Source organism: Amphiprion ocellaris, chromosome 6, assembly GCF_022539595.1.
Source record: "Amphiprion ocellaris isolate individual 3 ecotype Okinawa chromosome 6, ASM2253959v1, whole genome shotgun sequence".
In the NCBI taxonomy this organism is placed as follows: domain Eukaryota; kingdom Metazoa; phylum Chordata; class Actinopteri; family Pomacentridae; genus Amphiprion; species Amphiprion ocellaris.
Window position 1 is genome coordinate 31,827,041 of NC_072771.1, and position 9,343 is coordinate 31,836,383.

Below are 9,343 nucleotides of genomic sequence, written 5' to 3' on the forward strand. Positions count from 1 at the left end.
TGGCTAAAGAACCACATTTACCAAGACAGCTATCCGGTACAAAGCCCTAAAACATACAAAGAAACACATTAAAGACGATTTTACTGCTGGAAGCTGCAAGCCAACACCTAAAGAACAAACTAGAGCAACGGAGCCCAACACAGTTCAGTGGTGAAGAGAAACACGGGAAATGTTTGTCTGCAGCTAAATAAAGCAGGAAGACACTGAGCTGCTCAGGTGTTCCTGGTAACACCAAGCAGCCACCTGGACAGCCAATAGGAACACAGCTTACTGGAAGTCCAGAGGGCTGGCTTAGTCAAGTAGATTTAGTTTAAAGTTGAAGCAAAAAGTTAACAAAGAAAGTTGAAAACCACCTTCTGATACCTGAAATCTCTGAGTTTTCAAACAAAGAACACCTGAACATGTCAAACTGGTTCCATAGTAGAACCATCATTGTAAAAACATCATAGTATGGCGTGTTGCTCAAAAAACATTAGGACCGGCTGTCTAGGGTTGCCGAGGAGCAACACAAAAACAGGACAAACGCTGGTTTCCAGGAGGTTAGGCGGGTATTTATTTGAAAGAGTAAGTTTACAACAACACAACATGTGAGCAGAAAAATCACAAATTCTGTCTTTAGTTCAGATGAAAATATTAGTTTTTGTCTTTTATTGACCAAACTTTTCAGGAAGTAGATGAAGAATAATTAAAGCTCTCATGTAGAAATCCAACTTATTTTGAATCCTTGTGGAGAGTTTAATCTTAGAGTTTGTAAAGCTGTTGAGTTTTTAGAGTCACATGGATTGTTTTGACATTTAATAACCGAGTCCTGAAATAAAATTACAGTTGTGGATTTCTGTCATTTTGTCTGGACTAAACAAATAACAGCAGCATAAATCTCAAACGTCATTATGAGGAGTCTGGATTGAGGTTTCTCACTTGATAATGATCAAAACATGAAATTTAGCTTGGTTTAAAGGAATATTCCACCTTAAATCTTTGAATGGTGACCTAAAAGGTTGGTTTCAGGAAGTATTCCACCTACAAGGTCCTCAAACATCGACCTTAAAGGAACATTTCACCAAAAATCCTTGGACTTGCACCTAAAATGTTGGTTTAACCGAATATTCCATCCAAAATCCTCAAAGAGACCTGAGGGGCTGGTTAAAAGGAATATTCCACCTAAAACCTCAAATATAGACCCGAAAGGGTGGTTTAGAAAAATTCCTTCAGTGTAGACCAAAAAAGTTAGTATGGAGGAATATTCCACCTGAAATGTACACCTGAGAAGTTGGTTTGGAAGAATATACGATCCTAAACATCCTTAAATGTAGACTAAAAGACGGTTTGGAAGAAAATTCCACCTAAAATCCTCCAATGTAGACCTAAAAGGTGAGTTTAATGGTATATTCCACCTAAAATCCACTACTGTAGACCTTGGAGGTTGGTCTGATGGTATATTCCACCCAACATCCTTGAACATAAACTTAAAAAGTTCATTCAAAGAATATTCCACCTAAAATCCTTCAATGTAGATGAAAAATCTTGGTGTAAAGGAGTATTCCACCTTAAATGTAGACCTAAAGGATGGTTTGGAGTAATATTCTACTCTAAAATCTTCCAATGTAGACCTAAACGGTTGATCTGATGGTATATTCTACCCAACATCCTGGAACATTTACCTAAAAGGTTGGTTTAATGGTATATTCCCAGAAGAACCCTTGAACATTGGGCTTAATGGTATATTCCACCCAAAATAATTGTACATATACCAAGAAGTCAGTGTAAAAGAAACGTAGACCTAAAAGGATTGTTTAAAGGAATATTTAAACGATTATTTTCGTTATTTAATAATCTGTTATCAGTCAGAACCCTGGCAAACTTATTTTCGTCAGTTTTTTTAGTGAAAGTCACAAATAAAGGAGCTCTTGGTTTTTCCCAGCGTTAGTGAGTCAAAAGCTGCTGTTTCAACAAAGAACGTTCACATGCATCCACAAACCTCTCAGCACTCAAACACCCACAGACAGGCGGCCGGCTGGGCCGAGGCTCGGCGGCGTCCTCAGACCCACGAGTCGAGGAGTCGCTGAACTTGTTGGTCCGGTTTGAAGGCCTCCGTGTGGTCCAGTAGAAGTCCATGTAGTCGGTGTTGGCTTTGAACCGCAGCGACTGGCCTCCATCAGGTGGACCGGCTCGTCCTCGTAGGGCTCCTCCTGTAGCCTTGAAGGGACCACAGGAACATTCAGTAGCTGTTGGAGTTCTTCCTGTCAGGCTCGTGGTAGAACGGCTCTGAAGAATCTTGTACTTGTCTTATCTGGAACAATCTAACAGCCTAAACTGTTAACAGCCATGTAAAGAAGCAAACACAGGCATAGATTAGGACTCAAACTAGATTTATTTTAGAAAACGAATCAGCTTAGAGGCATTTGTTCACACGTGGCTGAATAGGAGGCCGTCCAATCAGATTTAAGGTCTTCACTCTGTAGGTTGTTTGTTTGGTGAGACTCTTGGACCTCCATCAGCTGACGTGGATGTTTGATGGTCTTCCTCTCTAGTGCCAGATGATTCATCCATGAATTCAGCAGCTACAGACTGAAATGAAGCTCATGCTGCCGTTATTGAATTCCTGTTCCAGATCAAATGTTCAGATCTCACCTTGAATGCAGCCGTCTGCTGTCTGATAGTTTTTCTCATTGCAGTCTTCAATAAAGTCTTTTTCCTCATGTCAGGATGTGGTGAGACTCTTTCTCAGTCTCTGCAGATGTCCCTCATTGTGCATCTCCAGAGAAGAAACAGAAAAACTGGTCACTGCTTCAGCATCACAAACGCTCTCCAACAATGAGAGTGTTTTAGGAATTCATTCATTGTGTTGTGAACTTTGAAGGAGCAGAAACTTTACAGCTCTCAAAGATATGAGCTCCAATTCTGGATGTTTTAGGAAATGAAGTTCATCAAATGAACACTTGATTATTGCTGATAACGCTCATTAAATTACTGAAGAAATCCAACATAAAAACCTGTAAACTCTCAGGCAGCTTTTGTTAAAGTTTGTCTATAATTCTATCATCATGTTGTGGAACCAGGACTCTGCAGAAGTTCCTTCAATCAGATACCTGTGTGTTTCTATTTAAGGCTTCAGGTTTGAACGTACAGCAGAGGATTAGAAAGGAGTGATTTTAATGTTTAAATCAGTCCAGTAAATGTTTGGCGTGAAAATTATTAAAATTTTGATTTAGATAGATTTGTGTCAAATAATATTGTAGAGTCTCACTTAAATATATCCAAATGAGTTCAGTGTATTTATATTTTATAGAATATTTGGTTTCTTAATCGCAATACTGTAGAGTCTGACCCTAAATATTATAATAATGATGTAAATTTAAATAATATTTTAGTGCAGTCATAAACTTTAATCAGCTAAACTTACATAATAAATATCACTGTATAATCTTAACCTGAACATTCATATTATTGAGGTAAATTTACATAAATCCTGATATTCTAGAGTATTAACTGGAATATTTCTAACGTTAATCTTTTTGTATTGTGCTGATAAACAACAATAACCCGACTTTCAGATAATATTTACTGTCTGTGATTGTGAGACTAAATTCCTCCACATCCTATAACTTTACCTGCAGCAGCTGTAGCAATAAATAAAAATAAAATCTGTTCATTCCCACATTATGCACATTTATTTATTCTTAATATCTCAGACTGAATGGTAGCTGGCAGTAAAAACAAACTCATCTGTTGGACTGAATTTCCCAAAATGGAAACATGGACAGAATTTAACACTCATGTATCCATGGCAACGCTAACGTTTCTGCTTCTTACCAAAGTTCACAACACAAGTAAAGATTTTAATGTAAACTTCAGGGATGACTGCTAACCATAAGTATTCTGATCAATACTTCATGATCAATACTTCAGGACAGATGTTACAATTCCAGATGTTGCATTAGACTGCAGTTATTCACAGAGAAATTAAAACATCAAATTCCTCATAAAAACTAGATGGGACTTTTATAAAATAAAGTGTTGGTGAATAAACAGTGTAAAAAGTGCAAAGCAGCTCCATTAAATGAGGAGATGTGAGACTTCCACAGCATGGATCACCATCTGCTGTGTTGATTCATAGCTGAATCTCAGAATGAACTGAGATAGAAAAGCTGCTTTGAGCCGCAACATTACGGTCTGACAATCCAACACCATCACAGTTTTCATCTGGTTGTTTTTGCTCCAACATGCTGTGAAGTTCAGTTTTTACCTGAATCAATACAGAGATTCTATTTCCAACTAAGACTGGAATAAAAATTAGAATGTTATGAGGTTATTAATGCAACTAAATCCTTTCAGATGGAAGGATTTACTTCTAAGTTCTAATTCAAGTTTCAGTTGGAGCACATTGCATTCACAAAGAAAAACAGTGAAACCTTCATAGCAACATTTAATAAACCTAAAGCTTCCCTGTTGGCTCATTGGTGGAGTTTGTTACTGAGCATCTGAACCTTAAATCCAGTGAGACGACCATCTTCAGTCGAGGCCAGTCAGAGAACTTCAAGACCTTCCATCAGCTGGACCAGATGTGGCATCATCTCCCTCTGAACATCTGGATGACAGGAGAAAAGACAGAAATCAAACACAGATCACAGAAATACAATTTATTCACTTTCATCATTTTATAAAAGTAGCATGAACACTGTTCCCTCTAAGCTGTGCACGTGTGCAATTGCGCACTGCTGACACGGTCTCCGCGCACATAAAATCTGCGCTGCACACAAAAAAATCCGACCTAAATTGAAAATAAAATAAACACATAATTCATTCTGTGCTATTTTTCAATGTGAGTCAGTGAGTGACGGGTGACTGGCCGCTCCAGCCAATGATGCGATTCATATGCGTATATACGCAGCTAATCAACGTCATTGACAGGCGTCCTTATGTGCAGCCACCATTGTTACAGCTAGCAGAGCGGTGTGGCTGATGTTGAGTGAAGACACACTAATGATGCTAAGTGCTGCTTATGTTGACCCTTTATAATAATGGCAAAACGTACGGGAGGTGGCACATCTCCTCACCAAGCCAAAGTAAAAGAGAAATGTGATTCTTTTAAGATAGAATGGCTGTCGGAGGTAGGGTTGCCACCCATCCCTTAAAATACAGAATCGTCCTTTATTTGACAATTAATTGTTGCGTCCCGTATTGAATCAATACAGGACGCAAATTGATCTGTATTTTCAAAAATGTCCCATACATGTCTGTCACACACACATCAAAACTGTATAAAGAACAAAATAAAACACAGGAAATATTAAGGGCAGCCAATCTCATCACACTTTTGTATAACTCTGGATGTCAGAGTAAAGGCAGACAGATCCACCGATCAGCCACAACATTCTGACCACTGACAGCTGAAGAGAACAACATCCATCATCTTGTTCTAATGCTACGTTCTGCTGGGAAACCTTGACGTTCATGTGGATGTTTGACATGTACCACCACCTAAACACTGCAGGACAAACAACCCCCTAGTCTCCATGGCAACGGCAGTCCTTGATGCCAGCTGCCTCCCTCAGCAGGACAAACGTGGTCAGAATGTTATACTGTTATATTGTCATGCTGATTATATGATCAGTAAATGTTACCATCAATTAGAACGTCCACACTGATCAGGAAAAAAAAACAACTATCAGTTCATTCAGAAACTGTGGGGTTAAACCTAAAAACACAGACCTCAACAGCAGTTTGTTTCAAAGCAGAACACCAGCCGGTTTTCACTAAAAAAGCTTTCAGAACAACAATTAAATGACAGTTTTGTTCTCATTAAGTTCACAGTCAGCCAAAAAAATGGATACACACACATCAGGAAAAGAACAACTTTTATAAATATTTCATTTGTATAAGTACTTCTGTACATATAGATTCCTCTTTCTAAGTTTGATCAAATCACGATAACTCTGTGTCCTGTTGTACGATGTTTTCCCAACAGATGGCGCTACCCTCATGAATGGAGCATCAACAAGTGACATCTACAACAGAACAGAAATGTCTGGAAGCCAGTGGCCACCACTTTGAGCACCTCTTGTAATTGTAGAGGCCAAAGATAACTTTTATTAATCTCGTGATGTCTGAATAAATTTGGTAATGAAATATTTATGCAAGTTTTTCTTTTCCTGATGTGTGTAAACACCATTTTGGCTGACTTTGTATAATGGGTTTCTGACAGGTCACCAGGCAACATCTTTTTATAATAATGACAAACATACCTGCATTCTACAGGAGTGATTTTCCTCATGTGCAGGTAAAGATGTGTGAGGAGCTTAGAGATGACAGGAGCAGGAGTCATCCTCACTAATTCAGCTTCCACCTAGAAACACAAAGACCACAAACAAACACACTGATATACTCTCAAACGTTCAACCTCACAGCCTCAAAATATCCGTTTAGGAAGTGTTGTGTTTCTAAATTCTGCTGAAAGCATTGACTGACATTCTCTTACAAGGTTGTGTAATAAGCAGCCTGTCCTCTGAGCTACTGAGAAATCTTCCTGAACAAAGTTTCTACGTGTAAATCAGCTCAACAAAAACTAAAGCCTCAGTCAGAGATAACAGGCATCACAAATTATAAACAACTTTCTTTGTTAACTCAGACTTTCTGCTTCAACCTCACATAAAAAGGGGAGTTTAACTCATCAGGTGACTGAAAATGAACGGCTTGTGCAGTTCTAGATCCAAAAGTAGGATGTTTCATCTCATGTTTTACTACAAATACATGCAATAATAAATAAATACAATGGCTGGTTGTTAGTTTATTCACTATTAATGTCACTTTATATACTGGATTGAACTTGAGCAGTGGAAGAGAGAAGGAATTTAATGAAATTATGGAGATTCAGAGGTAATGTTGCACAATGTTAAGTTTAGCACGGTTTAATTCAAACCAGCTGAATGTTAAACTTCAGTGCAGCTGAACGGGTTTCAGTTAACCTTAAAGTAAAATAACTTTTTTAAAAGCTAAAATACACAGCAGAGAAATACAGGTTGAGAAGGTCATTCTAATAATGAGGGACAGCTGTGGCAGCAACTAACACAGGTGTTCAGCGGTAAGTTAGCCACCTGTGTTAATTAGCCCGCTAACTTAGCCGCTTAGCTAGCTAACGCGTCTGGACCAACTGCTCAAACACGACAAAACACAACTCTACACAAGTCGCAGACTTAACGTACAACAAAACAACGCTGCTGGTTAGACGTATTTATCTTCTTACCGTGTTTTACTCCAAAAACAAGGTCAATAGCAGCTAAAGATGCTACCAGTAGTGATGGTCCTCTGATACCCGAGGCTTTCGACACATGCGCTGTAGCTCATGAAGCAAACGTGTCGAGCCACTGTGCCGAGGCGTGGTTTGGTCACGTGACTCGTGACGTTTGAATCACTTCAGTGTCGTTTGAGGCACTCAACTGCTTCGAATCACCTGATTGGTTCGGTTTGTTATGTGAGTCACTCAGCGGGATGTTCCGGGATAGGAGATCCCTATTTAGTGTTGTTCATTTGAATTGTTTTTCGCAGAATAGATTGTTTTTTTTGCTGTTGTTTTTGCTTTGAGAGTTAGTAGTATGTCAGATTTCGTATTTCGTAGAGAATAGATAGATAGATAGATAGATAGATAGATAATATATATATATATATATATATATATATATATATATATATATATATATATATATATATATATATATATATATATTCCCAACTCACCACCCCCATGCCACAACACCTGGCACAGAACCTTGTCAGGTGCTTAGCTGACAGACTACAAACCAAAGAAAAGAACAGTTCACTGACTGTTGCTACACTTGTGGCTCTGCAGTTCAAAACTTTTGGATTCACCAATCAGAGTGGCAGCCAGTGTGAAAGAACGTTTAATAACAGAATGCACAACAATTAACATAAAGAATACCAAGCAGCAGTCATCTACGTCACAAGCACCACCACAGCCTCGTCCTCCACCACCAGCAGCACCTTCCACAGGTATTCTTTTTCTCTTCTGAATAGGGAATGACTGACATTTTCTGGTGATGATGATGATGATCTTCAATATTTTTCAGTTCAACTGTGGAGCCTATTAGACGAAGACGCAAGTAGAGCCTGGCAAATGCAAAGCGCCACAGTGAATGCAATTGTAGAAAGAACAGCAGACCCACTGGCTTACTGGGCAACCCACAAAACCGTTTACCCAAACTTGTACAATGGAGCCAAACATTTCCTGTGTACCTCAGCCTCATCTGTGCCGTGTGAACAGGTTTTTTTTTTCTAAGGCTGGGGAGATAGTGAGTAAAAGAAGGAACTGCTTGAGTCCCAAACAATGTTCCCTGTAATGTTTCATGGGTCTGAGCAAACACACAAACTCCCTGAGCGTCCCTTGGACCACTGTGAGCAACATCAGACGTGTGCACTGTGGTCACACCAGCATCACATCCATTCAAGTTACATGGTTCATTAAAAGAATCAAATTACAGCATTTACATTTCTGTTAAAACTGTTTGACAACAGGAGCCAGTTGAAGGCTGCAGTGATTTTAGTGACACTACAATGTATAAGAGTGAAGTTATTGAATATTTGTCTCTCTTTACTGTTGCAGTGGTTTTGCAAATTCCAGATGGACCCTGTTCACTCCATAGACACCAATGTTATTCCAGTAGCTTGAAAGACAGCTACTTTTGATAAAACTGGGCTTGTAGCACATTGTCTGCCTTGCAACAATGGGAAAGAGGCACCGTTTATGTTTTGACAACCTATATCTAATGAGTTATTGATGCTGGAAGTCTGAATCTGTGAATATCTTTCCAACTTTACTGAACTTGGGGCCACTACCACCTAAGGAGTGATATATTTAATTCTGAAAAAAGCATTTAGCCATACTTAAAGATTTAAGTGCTTTATTAACACGGAACTAAAAATGTTGTATTGTTTTATTATCACAGGTTCTGTCTGAAAAGAGGTAGCATCATTTTAAACAGTGAAATCAAACTAACAAAATGTAATGACCAACCAGTGAGCAATACTGGATTCTGCAAAAACATAAACAACTTTTTAAAAAAAATCTAAATCTTATCTTAACACAGTTAATGTATTAACTTATTTTTGTGTGTATGCATGTATTTATTGATTTATTTAGTACTGTTAACATAGAGTTCTGAGTGAATTTTTCTTAAGATAGGCAAAGGCCATTTATTGATTACATATAGGCTCTTAAATGTTTATTAAAAACTGAAAAGCATTTTTAAAAAAACAACTTAGGCATTTATTGAGTCACTAAAATACTGTAGAGTACAGACCACATAAGCATGATTATAAGCATCCTCTG

At 38.3% G+C, this 9,343-nt stretch overlaps 1 long non-coding RNA gene across 1 annotated transcript; it reads right to left on the bottom strand.

Moving 5' to 3' along the window:
* Positions 1-2,388: 2,388 nt before the first annotated feature.
* LOC129349100 (uncharacterized) lies at positions 2,389-7,354 on the bottom strand. The gene is made up of 3 exons (XR_008601960.1): positions 7,244-7,354; positions 6,246-6,346; positions 2,389-4,588 (listed from the first exon to the last, which is right to left on the bottom strand). It is a non-coding gene; the product is annotated as an uncharacterized LOC129349100 (long non-coding RNA).
* Positions 7,355-9,343: the final 1,989 nt, after the last annotated feature.